The sequence below is a fragment of the Anas acuta genome, chromosome 6, assembly GCF_963932015.1.
Source record: "Anas acuta chromosome 6, bAnaAcu1.1, whole genome shotgun sequence".
NCBI lineage: Eukaryota > Metazoa > Chordata > Aves > Anseriformes > Anatidae > Anas > Anas acuta.
In genome coordinates this window covers 11,986,435-12,009,955 of record NC_088984.1, presented here as the reverse complement: position 1 = coordinate 12,009,955, position 23,521 = coordinate 11,986,435, and the positions used below count along the sequence as shown (strand labels likewise).

At 36.8% G+C, this 23,521-nt stretch overlaps 1 long non-coding RNA gene across 2 annotated transcripts in view; it reads right to left on the bottom strand.

The window, feature by feature from the left end:
• The window catches only part of LOC137858944 (uncharacterized), a 51,728-nt gene that overhangs the window by 13,766 nt on the left and 14,441 nt on the right, over positions 1-23,521 (bottom strand). For both annotated transcript variants that reach the window (XR_011098085.1, XR_011098084.1), the window contains exon 3: positions 3,577-3,661. This is a non-coding gene — a long non-coding RNA (uncharacterized lncRNA). The remainder of the gene's footprint in view (positions 1-3,576; positions 3,662-23,521) is intronic.

Genomic DNA, 23,521 nt, shown 5'->3' with positions numbered 1-23,521 from the left:
CCTCCAACTTGTTTAAAACAAACAAACAAACAAACAATGCTCTGTTTACTTGCTTAATCACCCATCAGTATGAAATCTAGGTTTTTCATTACGATTTTTTTTCCCCCAAAATTCACTTTTCTTAAAACTTCACATCCTGGAATGCTGTGACAAGACTGCGAACTTCTGGTCTTTCATTTGCCTGAGTTACTCATAAAGGAATATAAATGGATATTTAGAAACATTTGGCACTTTCACATTTTAAGATACCTTAAATATGTTAGTGCACGTATTCTAGTCAGCTTCAAGTGTCTTTGTGAGAGTCTAGCCATTATGGTATTAAAGAAAAGCTAGAAGTTATAACTGAAGAGGAGAAGCTTCAGAAAGAAAAGACAATTTAAACAGCTAATTAAGACTATTTGAAATCAATCTCTTTTGGAACATAGGTCTATTTCAGTTTTCAAGACCTCAGTTGAATATGCTCTTTATATAACTGTTATATGGCTTAACAACTATCCAGCAAGAAAAAAATACATAGAGAGAACTATATAAACTGGCATTATATGGAAAAGTGTTTTTTTTTTTCCAGAATATTCGCATGCATTTTAGTTGAGCTACTTGTTCAATTAAATGTATTACAGTGACAACTGATGTGTGCTAGAATAAAGCAGCTGTACCTAGATGAACTGATGTCAGTTTAATATTATTTCAAAATAAAAAGACATTTATGCCATGTTGTATTGACACCCACAGAATGAGAGGACATAACTGCTTGAGTAAGACAGACAGATCTGACACTAGACACTAGATAGATCTCTACCCATTCTTCTGCTGCTCACCTGTCCCAGCTCCAATGTGGAAGCTATGGATGTCAGGTACTCCTGAGAGGACCTCTGACTGACTATACATACCAAGGCAGGCCAGAGAAGTCCAGGTTATTCAGTATCTGACAGTAAGAACAGATAAAACATGAGCTGCTTGTAATCCAAACTGACTGTTCAGTAAAAGATGGGAGCAGAAAAAAAATGTACAGAGTTGTGTCTAGATTTAACAAAAATTTTGTGAATTGATAGCATAGAAAACAGGTCTTCAGTATATCAGTATGGTTGTTTTTATTAGTACTCCCTGAAAAATTCATGTTTCATGGAGAATACATGAAAAAGCAAATACAAATGCATGAAAAAGCTCTTATGTGACCAAACCAAAATAAATTCAAGCCACATCAGAAATTTATCCTGCTTTGTCAGAAATTGTCAGAAAGGCCAACTTTTTTTAAATTACGTGCTATAGTTTCTATCCCCCTTAACACAGAATAAGGATTGGACTTTTCAGTTAATTTCTTAAAAATTAGACATCACTTTCAATTTCCCTTACTACTAGGACGTTTTAATAAGAGTTTATAAACCGGAGTAAAGTTCAGAAATCTCATAAGAAAAAAGAACCTTATCTTCGCAATTGCAAATGTTCAGCTATTGTAAGACTTCTTTAGGTGACAAAGCAGTTTTAGAAAAGCATTCAGATCTTTTTCCTTTCAATACTGACTTCTTTTCCCAACTAGTTTTTGTAGTGAAAAGCAATGCAACGCATTCATTCACCTACTTATCTGTAGCCTCATAACTTTCAACTACATTGAACCTTTGACAATTTGCTGGATTTTCCTGGGCTCTGGTAGGTGTTTCTGCCTCTTATATATTCACAAATATTTTTTACAAAGTTCTTCCCTGCACCTCCTCCTCCCCCCCCCCCGCCCCCCCAATCTTTTATTAGTTTTCATCTTTAACTCAATAGAGACAAACGATGCTAAAGAAATTTTGCATCAGCTCTTGTTAAATGTTTCTCATAGTGGGAATTAGGTCCTATATCTTGCATTAATCTTTTTAATAAAGAAATACGATATTCTGAAGGCAGAAGATACTTAAACTAGCTTTGTAGCAAAACAGCTGGAAAATGTATTTTAGGAATAGCAATGTTATAGACTTTGGAACAAATTAGAAATTGTCATCTTTTATTTCGCTCCAGCTCCTGGTGCGACTGGACTGTGACTGTACATCCAACTGCAAAGAGACTGAATTCGAATATGAACTGAGATATGGGCCTCACCAACGAATAGGTCACTGTTGCAATGCTGGAATTTTACAAAATACCTTCTGATCTAAATCTCCCATGAGAGAACAGATTGGAAAGTGTTAGCATAGTTAGTCTATACTAATTGAATATTCCATTCATTTTATCCATTATTTTATTACACAATCAAATGGCAGCAGCTACCATGATGTTATACCAATTTGATATAAGCAACACTATTCGCATTTTTTCCCACAAATACAGTGAGTACTCTGAATGTCCTGAAAAAAGCTGATGCTATTGTTTCAACATGCTCCTTACTAGCAACAGTAATATTAAATATTTACTTAACCATAGTTCTTGCTGTGGATTTTGTTGTAATCACGGCAGGCACAGAAATACAAAAAGAATACTAAGGATAAGCTGATGGCCAGTTTAATGTCATTTTGCCAGCCTGAAATGTGCCTGAAAATATTTTAGAGAATTAAATTAACTTAAAAAAAAAAACCACAGAAAATTGCTCCTATTGAAGTAGTCATAAATCTTTACACCACGAGTCTGTTGTCAAAAAGTACCTGTAAAACTGCAAAGCTTCATATCTCTTTAAGGCCTGCTTACTTAAAAACATATGAAAAGAACAAGAGACTAAAAAATAAAAAAAAATCCGAGAGAAGACTAGTCGGCCCAAAGCCCACTAAAATTGAGCTATCACTTTTCTTACATTCCCCCATATGAGTAACTTGCATATTAAATTTGAGATTACTATGAAACCCAGGATACTGACAATAATCTGAGAATAACAACATACAGTGCCATATAGTAAGACCATCATTCTAACAGTGGATTTTTTTTAATGAAGATGTGTCAAAAAACTCAATGCATTTCAGCCAGCCTCTGGAATTTATGGAACACATTCATTCAAGTTGATTATCTGAACAATAAACTCAAGCAATATTTGTTTGCAGTTAAAATACCTTAATTCAGCACCATCTGAAAGTAGAATGAACCCCAGTGGCCTTCTGCATACAGACGGAAGACAAAACCTTTGAAAATATTCTTGAAGGTAAGAAATATATTGGATCCCATCACCATTAACTCACATGAAATCAATGGAATTATACCCAGGTAAAGCCAGTCATTAATAAGGAAAGACTGCACCATTATCTGGAAATTATTTTGAAGAGCTTTGAATACTTTATATTATTGTCTATATGCCCAGTACCATTTAAGAAAAAATTAATACCATTACAGATGGTCTGCATTGTATATGTGATTGGAATTATTTCACAGAGTTAATTTAAATACAGTTTTTTTTTTGTTTTTTTTTTTTTTTTAACTAGTTAAGCTTTACTTCTTTCATAAGTAGATTTGCTGGTTAAGTCCCTTCAGCTTAATGCACTTTATCATGTTATAGAAAAAATACTGAAGAAAAACTAAATCGGTTGGAAAAACTCTGATGGCAGCGCTAAGCTCTATAAATCTTGGCCATTACCCAGAGAAAGGAATTTAAAATCAGCATAGAAATTCTGTTACCTTCCTACTGTCCCACATCGTCCCAGGAACATCCCATGGCCTTCATCACATCTTTGTGGGTAATCACTCTTAGTGATCAGTTAGTCTGAATAAGGATGAAGGAGGAACAAAAGTGAATAAATTGGTACTTATTGGGACTGAGGGAAAATTTCATGATGAGCAGAAACTATGGAAAAATTTCCAAGCAATAAAAATTCTGATTCTGAGAAAAGTGGGACTTCTGAGTCCATATATCATCTAATGGAATCTGAATTCAAAAGCTGTTTGTTTGACTTAGTTTTGACCCTGTCTTCTTATGTAGCCCACGTGAAGTCCTTGTGAGTCTGACAGTCAGCAGGAAGGCTCCTGCTGATTTCAGTAATGTGATTCCAATTATCTCTTTGTATCTGAAATAGCCATAATACTCCTCCTTTTTGAGAAAATAATAGGAAACCTCAGGAACCTATGCAATCCATTTGATCAACTAGTCTGATTTATTTGGATCAGTTTGCAAATTTCAAAATTTTTTTTGAACATTCTCAACATTTGTTTTCCACAACATAATTAAATGTCCTTTCAGTTAGGCCTCATCTGACAATATAATAACAAATGGCGCTTTATCTAGGTCTGACTCCTGTAGATCCCATACAGCCATCGAGAGTTAGTTGTGCATACCTACTCCTTATACATGGTATTGCAACCCTACAACATTCATGCACATAACAAAAAAATTACTCATATGTTTCTCTGGTTTGGATATTAGAATGTCATGTAAGATTCAGAAATCTTACTGCACTCAGAACACGTGGCATTTTCTTCTATACATAAGGCTTGTCACAGAATACAATTACATTTATCTGACATGACTTGTTCCTAATATCCATGCTGACTGCTACTGATTGTTAGATTTTAAGTGCTTAAATATGGTTTGCTTGAATGTGTTTCAGTTTTTGATATTGTTTTCTGGTGTCAGAGTTTAAACTGGAGGTATATAAAATTGTCTCTTTTACTCACTTTCAGAGAGAAATACAGTATTTATCTCATCCCAATCTACTATTGTTTACCTGTCTTCCCTCAGCTACCTAAAGAAACATAGTTAAATATAGTATTTTTTGATATATCCTGAACTAGTCCATATTAAAGCACATAAGTCCAGACTGTTTGAAAACAAGCAACTTATGTGACTGATCTGGAACATAAGTAATACCTAAGATTCGTTACTGGTGCTACTTGTGCTAGATTTTGGGTCATAGCTGGCATTTTCAGGAAGACAAGAGTCGTTTGTACATCTGTTTTCTTGGTTTCACTGGGTAGCTGTTTGTGAAGCCTTAACACTTTCCAGAGTCTGTCTTTTGTACCACACTGGCACATTAGCTATTCTGAGCTCTCCAGGGACTACTGATTTCCTAGAAACTCCAGTGATTTACAGCTCACCATGGGAAGTCCAGGTAACAGTTGCTTACTCACAGGCCACTGCAGGTTTTCTAGAGCTTATTTTGAACCCTTATTCTTCTAGAATGATCCAGTCAACCTTGTCCTGGCACATAGCTCTGTGCATCACTGGACCTTCCATCCCTATTTCTCTGTTCAGTACCATTCTGTATAGTGGATAGCAAACCCAGCATTATAAGGAGGTGATCACACAAGGGTGGCAAAAATCATACTGGGATTAAGGAAATTCTCATCCTTAAAGACCAAAAGTTCTTTGCATAGACTTTCATTAGTCCCTTAATTGTCTGCAGACATCTCACTTGCTAATTTATTATCTTGCCACATTTTGGGCATCGTCAAAACAGCTTTTCATTATTCCAGCTACATGCCTACCATTATTAGATTTCATATTTTTCCAGGACTTATAGGGACTGCCAACACACTGCTGCACAGAATACCCAGCCACGTCATTCTTTTGTGGTCTTGTTATTCCTGGTATTTTCATACACTATTTATGTATTTCTTACTAGTTATCCGTTCTTGCTATTTATGCCAAAAGCTCCTACATCATGGACTCACTAGTCTGTAGAAACATCGCCCTGTACATTAAGGCTATTAACATCACTAGCTATAATGTATGTTAAGCATAATAATACATTCCCAAGTCAGTATGACATTTAAAGCAAGATGAGATAGCCCTGGAGAATGTATATTATGAAAATTGTCTTCTAATCATTGCCCAATAGAAGATTATTAAGTCAATTAAAAGTGCATATTTCTTTTCTTCTTCTGACATACCATCAGATTACTATCGGCCTACCCCAAATAGAGCTAATGGGAATCTTTTTTCTTAGTTTGTTTGGCTAATGATGGTCACTGATGTGAACACAAGAATAGACAAAACCCAGTCACTTTAATATCCAGTATTCTGGGCTATAATGTTTCACAGAACAGGGCCAGACATAAATCACTGATAACATTCTTGCATATAGATACACATACACACACTAACACCAATAACATTCCTTGCTCACAATCAATGTCCTCCTGGCACCAAAAACAAATTTACAGAAAAGTACTCAAAAAGTTCTTTGGGACAGTTTCCAAAGTATCAAAACTTTGATGTTCCTGTTCTGGTTAGGAAGAAACAACCTCACAAGCCTTCAATAAGTAGAACGTATAGCTTGTTCTGTGAAGCTGAAAAATAGATGGGGTTATTCTCCTGTTTCAGTGCAATCATTATCTCTCTGTTTACTATGAAAGTCTTTCTGTAAGTCATATGGTCACTGATAACAGACATTTTGGCTGAAACATGAAGCATCTCCATAACTCTGTTTAACAGTTGGAAGAACAGGCTTTCCAGATGAGTTTTAGTATACTTCTATCCAATGGGCAGCAGCCATTTTAAAGGGCGTGTAACAGATTGATGAGTTGGGCATTTCTTTGTCATTTCCTGTTTGCCCATTTTTCCTTTTTGCATGAAACCTTAAAATTACCCACTGAACAGTAAATTGTAACCTATTGCCATTTCTCCCCTCTCTCCTCTTCTGCACTGAAGAATTGTCTTATTGAAAGAATTGTTTAATGAAAGATAAAAATTAAGACCCGCCATCAGTTTGGGAAATCTCGACCACAAAGCTGCTCAGAAGTTGAGTTTCCCTAGGGCTGCTGCCAGCACATTATCTCATTGCTATAAGCTCCACATGGTAGGTAGTGGAGTACCAGGCAGAGAGCAAGCTACGACTTCTTAATCAGTGCTGATTAAAAGGTCAGTGATTCCTCATGACCGTTTAGGCCAAAAATCATAATCTTAATCACAACTGGAATCCAGCTAAGGTCTCTTATCTGATATGATTCAAGAGACAGTGTTTTAATCATAAAATTGCAGTACTACTTCATTTAAAGAGAGTAAAAGGAAAAAAAGAAGCCCTTATAAAGTTGCTAATTGACCTTAATCTAATGTGATGTGCAATACTCTCAGCATGCAACTGTGACAGGGGCACAAAGAGTAAGAACACTTCTTAAAACTAAATTAAATTTGAAATAGTAGATTAGATTATTTCCCATGTCCTCAAACAAACCTCTGCATGTTGAAATTTATCTTGAGATTTCCAAGTACATTAGGGACTTCCTACATGACAACTGTAATGTACCTTGAGTACAGCTCAGAAAAGCTGCTTGGACTTAAGCTCATTATTCATTATAGATAGAAAAACTCCAACTGTTGCAAGGATGAGCATATTTGAAGATCTGCAACAAGGTCCTTTAGGTGTCCAGATCTGATGTCCTCTGTTACTTACTGAAGCACTTTAAAAAAACAACCAACCAACCAACAAACAAAAACAAAACAAAAAACACACAACAACACTACCTCTTATTCTATAAAAAACACAAGCAAATTGCATTTTGACCTCCTTTACTTTGAAAAAGGTTGTCTGTTTTACTGGGAACAGAACTGAAAATAAAAACAGGACTTTAACAGGAAGTTTTAAAAAAAGCCAGTTACATTCCAGTGTCTCTGAATCCCCTCTTACTTTTTATGTTCTGTGCCTATTTCAGCTGCAATTTCTTCTTGCAAAGAATTTGTGTAACATATTCAAAGGACATTTCACGTGGTTAATCCATGATAGAGTCTTCTAATTTGTTTAAAAAAAAAAACAAAAAAAAAACAAAAAACAGGTTAGTCATAGGTATCAGCCCATCTGCAAGTTTATGAACCTGATGAAGATACACCGTGGCATCTATTCTATAAATAATCCCATGTTTTAATAACATGGGTGAAAATGGGCAAGTATTCTTGCCATGAAATGTGAAAAGGCATGTTAGAAGTGGAGAACATGTTATGCTGATTAATGCCTATTTGTTTTTTCCAACAATGTTTTACCTTTATAACATAGTCTATGGGCATGGGAACCAATATTTCACCTAAAACATTGTTAATGGTACCAAAGGATGTATAATCAGCCCAGTATTTTCTCCAATAGCTCTTGCATAATATTAAATATATTTGCATGCATGCATCCACTCATATGCTTTTCTGTTTTGATCACATTGACACCTCAGCCTACTGTTGTGCTCTGTTTTCAGGGTCACATAATGACTGACTCATAGAACAGTTTGGTTTAGAAGGGATCCTTAAGGATCAATTAGTTCCACCCCCCACCTGCTGTGAAGAGGGACAGCTATCACTAAATCAGGTTGCTCAAAAACCCATCCAACCTGACCTTGAACACTCTCAGGGATGGGGCAGCCACAGCTTCTCTGTGCAACTTGTTCCACTGTCTCACCACCCTCAAACTAAAGATTCTCTTCCTTACATCTTATCTAAGCCTACCCTCTTTTAGTTTAAAGCCATTATGCCTTGTCCTGATGACAAGGAGATGATCTTTCACTGCATAATAAAGTTGGGTCATCCTATGCTGGCAGCACTGAAAGGAAATAAGAGATCTGTGGGGTTACAGAGATACAAGTGAAATTATTTAATTGAAATATGGACCCCACTGAACTACATAGAACCACCACAGATTACAGTGGGGATTCCTCTTCTTCAGGGTTTCATTTTGAGGAAAATACTGCAACCTTAAGTTATACACACTCAGTTTACCAGGAAAATATGTGATAAAGCATATTTGGCCCCTCTTTGTTGGAGCTATTTAGGATTAGACCTAGATCCAAGCAAAGGTAATAGAAAGATGCCCTTGTGCATTTAGTGAAAGTGGAGCTGTGCCTATTGTAACCATATGTTGAGTACTTTGAGACGTACTTATATTAATCCTCTCCTGTAAATTTTAATCATTTGGACTCTTTAAAGCTCAGAGAAGAGTATCTAAAATGTTACTGTATTTCCTAAGGCATCCACTTCACTTTACCCTGTATGTTTTCTTTCATATAATCCATCAAGAGACAGACCTTTAAATGACTTCCAACAGTGAGGTGCAATTCTGCTGCATACATGTTAAGCGGTTTCTTAGGACATTTCACATCACTCCTGCTTCTGGTCCAGACTGCTGCAGTACTAGCTGCTATGAATATGCTGAATAAAAAGGTGATCATTACCCCATATAGTTTACAGTGTAGATAATAAGATAAAGGTAGAGATGAAGCAGCAGCAAGGAAACAGCAAAAGAGTATAAGGCATGGTGTAGAAAATAGTTTTAGCCCATTTTTCACCCTGCACTCCCCACTCCCCTTTTGCAAACCCTGTAGCAGAGGAGAGCTATGAATAGCTACCCCTAGAAGAATAGCAAGGCAGCTCTTTTCATCTCAATGTAAGTAGCAGCAAGGCTCAAAGTTTGGTTATCTTTGTTTTCCATGAAATTAACAATGCACAACTGAGACCAATTTGATGAACTTATCAAGAGAAAAAGCTGACATCTCAGTAGCAAAGTACAATAGCTACATATGTATAACATGACTACAAAAAAAAAAATATTCTTAATGCCTCACATTCTTCTATCCATTTTACCTACCATTGAAATAAACACATGGCTAAGAGAAGAACAGCTCTTGGTTTAGCAGTACTATTTATGCTCTGTGTTGTGATGTTCTGTCCTCTGTGGGTATAGTTATCCATTAAGGTTGTTTTCTGCTATAACAATGTATATTTATAGATTCAATCTCTTTCTAGAAGAAACACTTAAAAAAAAAAAAAAAGTATATGCTCCTCTGTTTCATTGCCTTCAGCTGTTTGGGACTAAGTTCATAAGATTTATCTTACACCTCCCTTTCCTCTAATTTGCAGACAAACTTTTCCAAGGAAGGACCATGCCACCTCCCGCTGACTTGCAGCAGACCTATGTTTTTAATTTTATTTTAATTTCTTTTCCTCCCAATGGAGTGAAAATTCCTGCCCCCAACCAATTATCTTTCAATTAGCAAGTAAAATTAATTTTCACACTTCATATGCTAACATGAGAATGACAGAAATGCTTAACATTTGTTAAATCTGTCAGTGGAAAAGAAAAAGACAAATGTGACACTAGATTTTTCAGAAGAGTTTAGAGTCTCAAAGCTCTCTTTTTTCAGTGAAATGGTAACTTCACAAAGATGCTCTGCATCCTGTTGTATTTGGAAATTGAAGGCATTCACATAGAGAGTACTTGCTGGTTTACTTTTAAAATAAATTTTGTTAAAGTAAATTTTATTAAAATAAATTTTTTCTTCCTTACTAGCAGTACTAATAAATGTTTTCCTTTATTTTCCCTCCCTTGTTTTCTTAAAATCTGAAGTAACTTAACATCTGAGGCCAAGTGTATCAATACAAGCAGGCTAACAACTTTCAAAATTGTTATGGAAGTAAATGTAGCCTAAGCAAGATGGAAGACTGAAACCAAATTACTAAATGGTGCATTCTGAGGAAACGACGATTAAATTTATCCCTTGCTTCTGATAAAGCATTAATATTTCATAACACTTCAAGGGATAAATATTAACACTATCGTTTATTGAATAGAACTTTTATAGCAATTTGGTTTATTTCCTAGATTTTATTTTTTAATATGTATCCATAGCCACAGAAAACTATTGTGATAAATTTGCTAGACTGATGAAAAACTGAAACAAACACCAGGAAATGGAGCCCAGTAACATGCTTAGAGGCAACAAAACATAAAGGTGTCAGGAATCCAAGTGAGCAGCATACAAAGTGCAGCTCAAAACTATCCTGACTTATTGGCACACATAGGAATATGATATGATGAGGCTCACCCAAGACTGTCATAAGTCTGGTCCTAGGATTCATTTATAACTCCACAGTTTTCAGCAAAAGATAGCTTGTATTCAATCCATTCAGCTTTCTCCCTCCCCATTAACTTTGGGATGTGAGGCCAACAACAAAAAAATAAGAGAAGTTTCACTTCCCTTATCAGGGAAAAAGATCAATGGAAAGAGAAAATCCCCATCTCAGAAGAAAAACACTGTTTATGCCTGAAATTCCTAGCAAAGTGCTGACCTGAATGCTCACAGACAGAAACCTAAGTGAATTAACAAGAGTATGGCTTCAGAAGCATTCCTGGTATTGTGGCTGGAAGCCTAATTCCTGTTATATTAAATGGCAATCACCTCTTACAACTTAGGCTCCAGCTATTTATACACTAAATTACAATATCTGTAGGGTCAGCACAATGTTTTAGAAATTCTTCCTTAATTTCTTAGTGAGGTGAAAGCTCAAACCTGCTATCACTGATGACTCCATCTTAAGTAGGAAAACATGTCACGCTTACATGGTGTAACAGAAAAATGAATATTCCATTTTACTCTGATGTTAATTGCCTTCTTCTCCCTAACTAGATGGCAAGTGACCTTTACACATTGTTACTGCTAAGTGGAAAGAGGGAATAATAATGTTATTTTAATTGATTGGTGAATTATTGAACAGGGTTGCTAATACCAACCCCTTTCTGACTGGAAGAAATGATTACATTTTCTATGTTTGTTATTTAGTATTTTGTGTTTTCCAGTCTCATGTTTTTGTTTGTACGCAATCATTCAAAAACATACTTAGAAACAGAAATATAGCATTACTACAAAGATCAGTTAATGTGAAACGTGAATTTGTAAGGTGTTCAAATACAACCCCCCCAGATTTTAGAATGGGGAAACTTCAGAGTGGGAAAACGTGGGGAAAGACATCTAACAACAGATCACTGTATCCCTCCCCCCACCCTTTGGGTCCTCCCTTTGCCCTTTATTAGTTTTTGGACAGCTTTGCCATCCAGCAATTTTTGGCAGACCTTTCTTCTTAAGAAAGAGGGATTCCCAGTGAAACAGCTTTACTTGTATAACCACAGACAAGCAACTTTTGTCTCCGCTTATCTGTGTTTCTAGTTCTCTTATCCTTTTAAATATTATTATTATTTTTTTTTTTTTTCAGAGGAGGAATTTGCACTGGGCATCCATAGCAAAAACTAAATACAGCAGCATCCTTAACTGCACTTAGGGCTATGTCAATGTCTCCCCATAAGAAAACAAGTGTTGTATGCTACAAATGAAACACAGTTCGCTGTGGTAGCAGAAGAAAAACAAACAAACAAAAAAAAAACACACACACACACACAAACACACCAAAGCAACAAACACAAAACCACACCAAAAAACAGGGTTTTACCTAGTTCATTTATAAAGTATAGTCTCCTTACCCTTTTGTCCCTTCATACTCAATCTCACTGCAGGTCAGTGTGAAAGTTTAAGTAATTAAATGATTTTAAATAAATATGTGCGTGTGTGCTGTCATTTCCTTAGTTGTCTGTAACCAAATTTTAGTGTTCAGTGGAAGTAGCACATCTGTTTTTCAAGACAATTAAGTTATTAGATACAGATTAATTCAATAAGCCCAACAGATGATCTGAGAATTTTGAAGTATAATCAATAAACCAGGAATGTGAGAAATGGAAATTGGATTTGGAAGATTAACAAAGCCTGCCGTTGAAAGATTGATTTTTTGCATAAGTGGTTGGTTTAATCAGAAGTCCCAAGGGGCCTCATGCAATAGCTAATTAATAATATTGGTTAGAAAGAAATATGAAGAAAGAATAAATATCAAGGAGCATGACTCCAAATACACTAAAAAATGTCTTTTTGTTTCAGGCTTCAGGGAAATAAAAGCATGTAGTTCCTTGCATCCATACTGCAGGATACAGTGAGTTTTTTCTAAGTTCCTTTAAGCAGAATTCAAAGTGAGTGAAAAACACAAATTTGAAGGAAGATAAAACAATGCTACTCTACTAAAGATTTAGTACAACAAAGACTAAACAAGACAATGAAGCTCTCTATGAGACAGAACATGGGAAATCTGTTTTCCCAGCACATCATATCTTGCAATTTTATGGGCCTTTTATAGGGATTCTTTCCAGTACCACAACATAATCAGTCCACAGTTGATTTATGATTAAGATCTCCAGACCAAAACTGACTGTCCAATAGTCCTTTTGGAGCTATATACGATCTTAATTCAGAAAATGTAATGTTTCATTACAGACATGTTAACTGTAGTATGCTTCTGTCACCACACTTTCTCTGTCTAACCATTGAGAATACGCCATTGTGTTTGGGTTGCTGCAGCTAAAAGGTGCTGCAAAGAATTCTTCAGCATGTGGTGGTTACATATATTTAAAAATCAAGGTTGCAGAGTATAAATGCTTTATGATTTGATTTAATTCATGAAGGAATCATTCCTGATAAACAGATTCTCAAGTTGTTTCTTTTTCTGTATTGAAAGACAATTTCATATTTTTATTCAGGCTTTTCTCATTCACAATAGCTCTTGAAGGAAGGAAATCCCTTCACAGACAAGAATTCCACCTTTAGATATAATAAAGAAAAAGTCTAGGTCATTATTCTTTTTGTGTTTAGGCAGAAGAGAGATCCTTCAAATTCCCCAAATACTTTAAACTAAAAAACTACACACACTTTTTTCAGTTTAAGCAAGACTTTGGGGAAAAAAACAGTATAGATGATTATGGTACAAGTGTGACAGCTCAAGTAGATAAGGTAGCTTAAAATAATTTATATATATTTTAATCTAAGGCAAACTGAAGGGGATTTTCATGCACCAACTCCATAAATAAGGTGCCTAGGAATTTCTTCTAAAAGCAATCAAATTTCCTTTATTTAGCTGCCTTCAGTGTCAACAAGTGCTGAATTATGCATGGAGGCTATGATATTCTGATATTCACTTTCAGTGACTTTATTAAAAATGGAAAGAAATCAATATTGGCTTCAATACTGAAAAATGCTGGACAGCTTGATGATCTGAGAAAGCAACCAAAGACATTAAAAAGTCAGTGTCTAGTTTGGTTTTTGAAGACTCAGTGACCTCATGCTTCAGAAACTTGGCTCCTTAAAACTTTTGGGTCTGTTTAAAAAAAATAAAAATAAAAAATACCTTTACAAAGGAAATTTATATTATTGTTCCCTGTTATCACTGCGGTCTCATTAATTTTGCTATTAACTTTTATTGAATTCTACATTTGTCTCTGGTTAGTCCCAACAGTGGTAAACAGGAATAAAAATTCAAGATACTACAGAAGTGTTTTCTTATTAGAGGTAGAGCACCTCCTGGGAGTCAACTATTACCCTGTCTAGTAACTGTTAAGTGGAAATGTGTTTCAATGAATCTATCTAGTTTCATGAGCTATTTCTAACTCCTTTACAACACTTTTTTTACTTTTGTCCTCCAGACATGTTGTGCCAATGACTTTCAGACCTGATTTAGTCTCTTTGGTGAAAAGGTAATCTTCATTTGCTTAAAGCTTGGTTACCTTATAACGGCATTGGTTTCCTCTAAGCTATTGAATTGTAAAAAGGTAAATACTCACTTTGTGTACATCTTTTTCCATCCTGTTTCATGGATTTCTACCCTGTTATATTCCAACCCCACCCCACCCCCACTTATTTATTATTATTATTGGTTAATAAACCAAACCTTTGTTTGGTTTATTTGTCTATATAAGCTATTCCATCTTTCTGATCCATCTATTTGCCCTTCTCCAAACTTTTTCTTAAGCTGTTAAATCCTGTTAAAAAGATGAGATGGCCAGAGCTCTGTTCAGTATTCAAGATGTACAGCAAAGATTCATACAATGGCACAACGTTCTGTGTTTTGTCATCTAATCCTTTGCTAATAGCTTGCAATATTTAATTTACCAGTTTGTTAGCTTTTCTGATCTGATGTTTCAAATGAGTTATACACAACAAATCAAGTATACCTAAAACTTCATACTACAATAAAATGTTCAGGTCAGATTGTTACAGATTAGAGCTAAAAATTCACAACTACCTACTTAAAATTACTAATATATCCTTAATAAAGCTCAATATTCTTATCCATGGAATTGTTTCAATGCTGAATATTTGAAGACTGGGAAAGAATATATCACTGGATCCAGAATAGAGAGAGGTGAACTAGAACTAGCAAGAATGGAATGAATCAGTACTACAAGCCAATTCAGAGTTGGGAGGGAGAAAAGAGACATATTCAGAAAAGATAGTTTGACATGGCAGCTGTTAGGATAACTACGTAATTAAAATTCAAAACACTAATCTGCCTTAAACAGTAGTTTGAAATTGTCATGATACTTGGGCAGAGTTAAATATCTATTTCCAAAAATGCAGTTATAACTAATATTCATACTTGAACTCTAATTTTTGTCTTTAGATTTCTTTTCCTCCAAATCATTCTCTTGCCAGTTTTACAAAACAAACAGATGTTGCTATCCTACTTTTGCTATATCCTACTGTTGCTATAACCTTTCATTGCAAAAACTCTGGCATTAGGTCAATAGAGAAATTAGTGGTATCAGAGAAATGGATTAAAAAAATAAATATATATATATGGTACTGTTTCTACAGTAACAATGCTTTCAGCATTATACTACATTCATAATATTGACCTTGTATGCTTTGGTGTCTGTCTAAATCAACAGACAGCAGCTTGTGTTGGAAGTCTCCTTTGGGCTGCCTTTGCTGTACAAGTTTGTCATGCATTTTTTCAACATGAAATAATGTATGCTGAGACAAAGTAAGATCTTTTGTCTTGACTAAAGGGATACTGCATCCAGGTCAAACCTTTGACAGATAAGAGCCTTGACCAATGAGAATTTAAAAAACTTAAATAGTTTTCATGAAATTTTTACTAGTAACCACAATAGAAACCTCAGAAACCAAGGGGTTTGGGGAAATTTAGTAGCCTTTGGATAAAGCCTTAAGCACTAATCATAATTAAAATTAGTTTTTTTGTTTTTTTGTTTTTTTTTTTTTTTTGCAATGAACACTTAGAAAAGAATGTGAGTAGTTCAGCATTATGAAATACACACCTATTCAATAAAAAAATTATCAGTAAATTCCCCCACCCCCAAAACAAGTCAATAATCAGTGAGCTTGAGACCTCATTCCTTCACGTTTTACCGAAGCAACTGCTTTGACTCTATCAAAGCTGTGCTACTGCAACTATTCTAAGGGGATATCACATCTGAGGAGACATCTCTTCTAGGTTTAAGATCTGTCTTTGGCTTTTCTCCTGCCTCTTGAACACTGTATCTTTGCATTACAGAAGCAGCTGATCAGAGCATCATGGTGCTTTGATTGCACTCTTGGAGATGCATGAAAGGAAGGATCCTCTTGTGGGTAAATCAGCAGCTGGAGGCATTACAGCAAAGAAATCTCATTCCAGCATGCCACAGTTACATATCTGGCCTCAGGCAAAACTGTAGCTCTGTACCTCAACTTCCCCAACTGCTTTAGAAAGCCTCTACCTCAAGGCTATTGTGCAGATTCATTCATTAATGTTGATTGGCAGATATTATACAAGGAAAAACTGTTTATTAGAACTGTTATCATATATTTTAATGTATATCACTGTTACCAGAAGAATTAAGTGATATCATCTATTTGTATCTACACACACACACATAAATTTAAAAATGACAATTCCATAGGTATCTTGGTTCTTCTAATAAGAAAAATGATGCATGAATCCTGATTAATTGCTTACAGATGGCTTACTTCAATAAAGCTTTTTGCAGAAACTTTCAAAACTTGATAGCAGCATTATTGATCAGGACTGCTAAGTGCCTTCATGCACTCCCTACAACTGTTAGCAAAAAAAAAAAAAATAAAAAAAATCATGTAAGCCACTGAAGTAAGTTATTTTCTTAGGTGGCTTGGGGTGCTCTTTTGTTGTTGTCTTTTTTTTTTCCCCCCCTTTACCAAAATAAAATTTTAGTTGGCCAAACTGAGACCTAACAGAAAAAGAAAGGACTTTTGTAACTTGAAAGGAAAATGCAAACAATGATTTATCCTGTGAAGGACTCAGCTAGTATAGAAACAGAAAATAATGCAGAGTGCCTGCCACAGAGCCATCAAGTACATGTATAACAGGCTGGAAAGACAGACAAAGTAAACTAAGAAAAGACTGGGGAGCTGGTATTTCTTAATGCAATTGTTCTTCTGTTGGGGGGGGGGGTTGTTTCATGAGCAGTCACTGGGTGCTTAGGTCTCAAATGAAAATTTATTGTATATGGCAAAAGAGGTGTCTTCTGTTACCACCAGATCGCTTTGAAGGTGTATTCAAGTTCATTATTTTCTATTTTTGACTGACAAATTAAGGTCGTTTTCTCCTTGCATATCATGAAAGCACCGATTGACATAATGCTTTAATGAACAAGTATAGCACCTGTCTTGACACTTGCAAACATTAAAGATCACATGAACACGGAGAGGAAAATAAACACAGCTTCAACACTACAACTGAACTGAAGCATGACATTTTAACTTCAAGCCTTGGATCTTCTAGCCCTTTGCATCAGTAACACAAAACCTCCAGAACAGTTCGTCAGTAAGATTTTTTCATTGCTACCTTGTTTTTGTGAAAAACGCTCTGTGCTTGCTTGTTTTTGTGCTTTTTTCACCTTCTAAGTCAGTCATTTGCAAAATCAACTCCATCAGATACTTCTTTCTCTTACCAAATAGTACTATGTTATATTACTATGCTACAGCAGAGCACTGATTCCTGTAGCAAGCAAGTTGTGAAAAAATATTGAAGTATAAAAGTCTCAGGCTTGGGTGCATTCAAAATTCATATAGATGGATGTGTTTATACAGCATGCTGTATTTCCACTTCTTTTTTCATGTGTAATGACCACATCAAAGAACAATCTTACGAAGCGTAAGAACAGAGAAAAGGTCTCTTCCTTAATTCAAGGAAATATTTGATTCTCTGCTCAACTTGATCCTTTTAGCTTCTACTCTGGGCCCTGTGCCTTTTCTTTTTTCCTCCTGTTTTACCTTACTTTGTATCATTTGTCCTTTTCACGTTATAAAACAGATTTACTTAGAATGGTTGTATTCTATAGCTACTACAGACTGCTGAAGTAAGCGTGAGGCAATGAAGATGTGTGTATGTATGTATATATACATAACCTTAACATAGCAAAGAGTCAACAGCCTTTGATAATATGGGCAATTAAGAGTGGCTAGTCATTAAGCAGGTATTTACTGCTTCAAGGGCTGTATACTGCTTCAGGTAATAGTCTTAGTATATGCCCTCAATCTCCAAACCACTGATCAAATGCCCTCATTGCATATCTTGTAGAAATTACATTGATGATCTGGACGAGGGCATTGAGTGCACCCTCAGTAAGTTTGCAGATGACACCAAGTTAGGTGCGTGTGTCAATCTGCTCGAGGGTAGAAAGGCTCTGCAGGAGGATCTGGATAGGCTGCACCGATGGGCTGAGGTCAACTGCATGAAGTTTAACAAGGCCAAGTGCCAGGTCCTGCACCTGGGGCGCAATAACCCCAAGCAGAGCTACAGGCTGGGAGATGAGTGGTTGGAGAGCTGCCAGGCAGAGAAGGACCTGGGAGTGATGGTGGACAGTCGGCTGAATATGAGCCAGCAGTGTGCTCAGGTGGCCAAGAAGACCAACGGCATCCTGGCTTGTATCAGAAACAGTGTGACCAGCAGGGCTAGGGAGGTGATTGTCCCTCTGTACTCGGCTCTGGTGAGGCCGCACCTCGAGTACTGTGTTCAGTTTTGGGCCCCTCACTACAAGAAGGACATCGAGGTGCTTGAGTGGGTCCAGAGAAGGGCGACGAAGCTGGTGAGGGGTCTGGAGGACAAGTCCTACGAGGAGCAGCTGAGGGAGCTGGGCTTGTTCAGCCTGGAGAAGAGGAGGCTCAGGGGCGACCTTATCGCTCTCTACAGATATCTTAAAGGAAGCTGTAGAGAGGTGGGGGTTGGCCTGTTCTCCCACATGCCTGGTGACAGGACGAGGGGGAACGGGCTAAAGTTGCGCCAGGGGAGTTTTAGGTTAGATGTTAGGAAGAACTTCTTTACTGAAAGGGTTGTGAGGCATTGGAACAGGCTGCCCAGGGAGGTGGTGGAGTCACCATCCCTGGAAGTCTTCAAAAGACGTTTAGATGTAGAGCTTAGGGATATGGTTTAGTGGGGACTGTCCGTGTTAGGTTAGAGGTTGGACTCGATGATCTTGAGGTCTCTTCCAACCTAGAAATTCTGTGATTCTGTGATTCTCTGTGAAGATGATTCTCTGTTAGCAACAATGTCTAAAAAAAGATTGTATTAACTATCTTTATAAGTTACCAAGAGAGTTGATCAGAATATCTGTAGTCTGTGATATTTATAGATGTGTCCCAGTTTCCTAGCTATCAGGATCATAATGGAATTCATTGGTTAGTTCAATGGTTGTTTTTGTTTTGTTTTGTTTTTCCTCCCTCCATGCTGAACAGCTTATATAGAATCAAAGCCATCTAGGTTGGAAAAGACCTTGAAGATCATTAAGTCCAGCTGTCAACCTGACATTAACAATTCCCCTCACTACACCAAATCCCTTAGTGCCATGTCTACACATCTCTTAAATACTGCCAGGGATGGTGACTTCTCCACTTCCCTGGGCAGTCCATTCTGATGTCTGGCCGCTTCTCAAGGTGAACACATTTATATGAACATATGAGCACAGTTTAAGGCCCAGGATCATATTTTTCTTGACTAAAAAACTGAGAGGCATCATATTGGAATTGGTTTCTACCAGGTCCTCCACGTTCTGCCGAAACCCTTTTTCAACTCATGGGTGCTTACTCAGCCCCAATATTAATTCTAGAAGTTTGATTCGTGTGCTTTGTGTATCCTTTTTATTCCCCAGGGCTTTGCACAGTGTGCATAAGTGATGATCAGTAGGCTTGATGGGGTTACATGCAACATGCTTTAAGAAACTGTTGAATATTGGTGTAACTTCAGCCTTCCGGCAAACATTCCCCTCCCTTATGAGGCTGAATACCAGTGTACTTGGTCAGCTGACAATGTTTCATGCTCTTAGTTATAACTTACTTCAAGATAAATAACAGTATTTCCTTTTAGTTTAAGATGCTATTAAAATACAGGAGTCCTCAGTGCATTTACAGATTGTGACCTTTCTACAGTGCTGATGCAGGTGTAAAAATAATATCATTCTTTGTTTCAGACATTGTTTCCAAGGCTACATACAAAACACTCTGTTGCCCCTATTCTTAAGGCTGTTTTTAGGTTCTCAGGAGATCAGCACCCTTCACTGAGTTTCCTTTCAGTACTGGAAACCAAATCTATTCCTTTTCAAATGAAATTACCCAACTCTTCCTACCCTTTTCAGTACTGAAGCTTTATTACACAAAGAGCACATATCAAATCTATTCAATTTAACATTCAACTCAACATTAGAGACATCAAACAAATCCCCTCAATAACTATCTCATGGCTACAAGAGTTAAAAATCATTTCACAAATAGCTTTTCAGAATCTTAGATCTTTATTTATGAATGCAACAGTCTAAAGACCATGTTCAAATTAAAAATCTGATCATCTCTCCTCCCATCCACTAAAGCATCCCTCCAACCCACATTTGTACTGATCTATCATCAGATTCTGGAGGCAATGTTAAAGTAAATTGATCAACAATTCCTCCAACACACATTGAAATTCATATCCACTTCTCCTGTTGAGTATTACCAGATGTGAAAATGCTTGATAGAACTCATTTCAGCACCTCAAGGTATTTTCAAAAACAAGAGTTGCATTCAGCTTCAGTTTTAGAACAAGGAAAGGAAGAGCATCAGACTTTCACTAAAAGTTGGAAAGGATTGATCTTTTGACTGCTAATAGTAAAGCCACATGGCTGAACATTGCTAGATAAACTCAATGGAAGGTCTGCAGGATTCCCTCTCCTCTTCTTAACTCTGCCCCATTTAAGTATTCCTTTTCCCCAAATGTACTTTTGCTCTTAAATTCAACCAGCTACAGATCCCAATAAAGAAATTCTTTGCACATGTGAACCTGTGTCAGCATTCTTTGTGCAGCTCCAGATTGACAGATTTGCTGTATAAGCTATAACAAAATGCTCAGCGTTCTACTAAAAATTTTTGTAAGTTAAGCTCAGATATAGTTAAGAGCTGCAAATTGTAGCTGTACACATGTATATTCTCTTTACCATCTGAAAGAAGAAAGCATTCTCATCCTTTTTGCCTAGAATGGGTCCCTCTCCCCCCTTTCAAATAGAACATTTTGCATGGTTTGAGGCTGAAATGCATACCATCTCCAGCAATAGCAATTTCCTATTATATATTAAAATTTACTCATGTTCTTAACTTGAGAAATCAGGAAATTAACTAATAACACACACACACAAATCAAGACACCCCACTGAACAGCTTCTCTACACCACAGTTTCTTCTTTGTTGCACTTAATTTGGTTAATTGGTTTTTCTTTGTTGGTTTTAAAATCACTCCAGGAGTGCACAACTCCTGTAAGATCTTCAAGTGATCTAAAAGAACTGCAGCAATTAACAGCTCTCAACCATATTCCCCATGAAGCAGCTGGGATTGGGCTAGAGTTGCTAGCAGATATTCAGTGAAGCCTGAGACTTCATTTTTATTAGGATACTAGTCAGGATAGTCCCCACTAATGTTCTTCATGATATCGTCTGAGCTCTATTATTCCAAATCTTTGTTAATACACTCCCTGACATGCTTTCATTCAGTATTTTATTTGAACTAACCATGCCAGGATTCCTCTCCTCCCTGATCTGCTTGAATGTATAGCACCCAGCGCAATAGATTTCCAACTGTGTGATATGGGAACATTGCTATAATATAATGGAAACAGACTAGAGAAAGCCTGGAGCTAGCACTCAGGCTCCAGCTTGAAAACACCATCTCAATGCATCAGAGCACAGGGACTTGAGTTCCAAACAGTATGTTTTTGGACTAGTAACAAAACAGTAGAGGAAAACCTAACCATCATTAAAGAGAAGAAAAATGGGAGACAAAAGAGAAGTAGGAAGAAGTGAACAAACCAGACAAGCTCTCAGATGCAGGTCCAGCTCACCTCTGACAACATGGGCTCCATACACTCAATAAACTTAAATACTGATTATTCCCAAAAGTTCTGAGTAGACATGCATTTGTCAGTCAGGCCAAAATTCTTCACAGCAGACTCATTTCACCACATCCTACATAAACAGGTTAGGTGATTCAAAACCACAAGGACAAAAGAGGACTTTAAATTTTTTCCACAGACAACTTTTTGAAGTATTTATTACTCTACAGCTTTTAGACTTAGTAAGTATAAGCTTGCCTCTCTCTAGTTGCTGCAGACACCCTTATGTCAGTGTTGGTTTCTTTAGCACAAGCACTATGCTTCTCATGCCAAGTATCCAGACTCTGCTGATCAGTAAAGCACATACTTATCTTGGCAAGGACAACCTGTAATGTTATCAGGAACAGTAAGTATATAAAGGCCATAAAGGACATCCTTCAACAGTGGTATGGACCCAGCACAATTGCTTCTGCTGGCAGAGCAAGTGCTTTATCCTTCTTCTCCCAAAGCTCCTAGTCTTTGCTGATCATTACTTCCAGTTACCTCCTCCTAATCTCATTTCTAAGTGGTAAAGCCTCTAAAAACATAAAATGAACTGCATATGCAGGGCCACTAAGACAAATATACTAGTTTATATCTAGGAAATATGCACAGCTATTTCCCATACTTGCCATTCAAAATATACATAAATTGTGGTTATCCACAACAGATCATTAGCTGTTTGGGTTACTACACTTTTTCTATAGGGTCACAGGTTTTGCATAACTGCTAAGACACAACACTATATGAACAGACACTTTTCAGCCTCTACTCCCCCTGTCCTACAGGAAGTATATTATGAAGCGCCTGACAGAAATACCCGGCCTTACTCTTCTTATGTGACTAGGAGACACAGGAAGTACTTCTCTCTCATGTCAGCTGGGCAGGCAGGTGGACACACTCCCAACAGGGAAATACGATATCCAATCTGCCATCTTGTGGCTGTTCTGTGACTACACCCTCTGGTTTGCACAGTGTAAAGGACTGTGTCCTACAGCGCTCAACTAGTTTCTCACACAATGCTCTGGCAAAAGCAAAGCAAAACAAAAAAACACAAACGCAATCCTATGATGAAGTTAAAAAAAAAAAAAAAAAAAAAGAAAAAAAAAGCAGAAGTAGAAATAGGCTTATCCTGTAGCATGAAAGCCAGGCTGCTCACTAATGGAAGCTTCCCGAATTCAGGTAGCAGAGCACTGCAATTAGCTCTCTGGGAAAGGTGTTGGCAGCTCTGTCACTGGATGCTTTTAGGAAGACAGACAATATCGTATTGGAACAAGAAACCCCTGTAGACAGATGCCCCCACTCCCCATGGCCTGGTGGGAAAGAGCTAGAAAATAATACTAATCAAGATGATCAGCCTCCTGTGAGAAAAAGAAAAAAAAAAAAACAACAAAAAACAACAAGCACAAACACTTCAGCAGACCTTCACCTGGCATTAAAACATAACAGTTGCCTAGACTCCTTAATAGTTTTGGTCATGATTTGATATTAAAGCAATATGATGGAATGTGCTTGGTTAAGAAAAAGAAAGAGCTATTTCCCACACACTGTTTATGAACATTTTCAGAAATTGTACAGGTTTTCTTTCCCCACAGAGAAGGCATGCTGTGATTTATGGACTGTAATAGTGAGCTTAA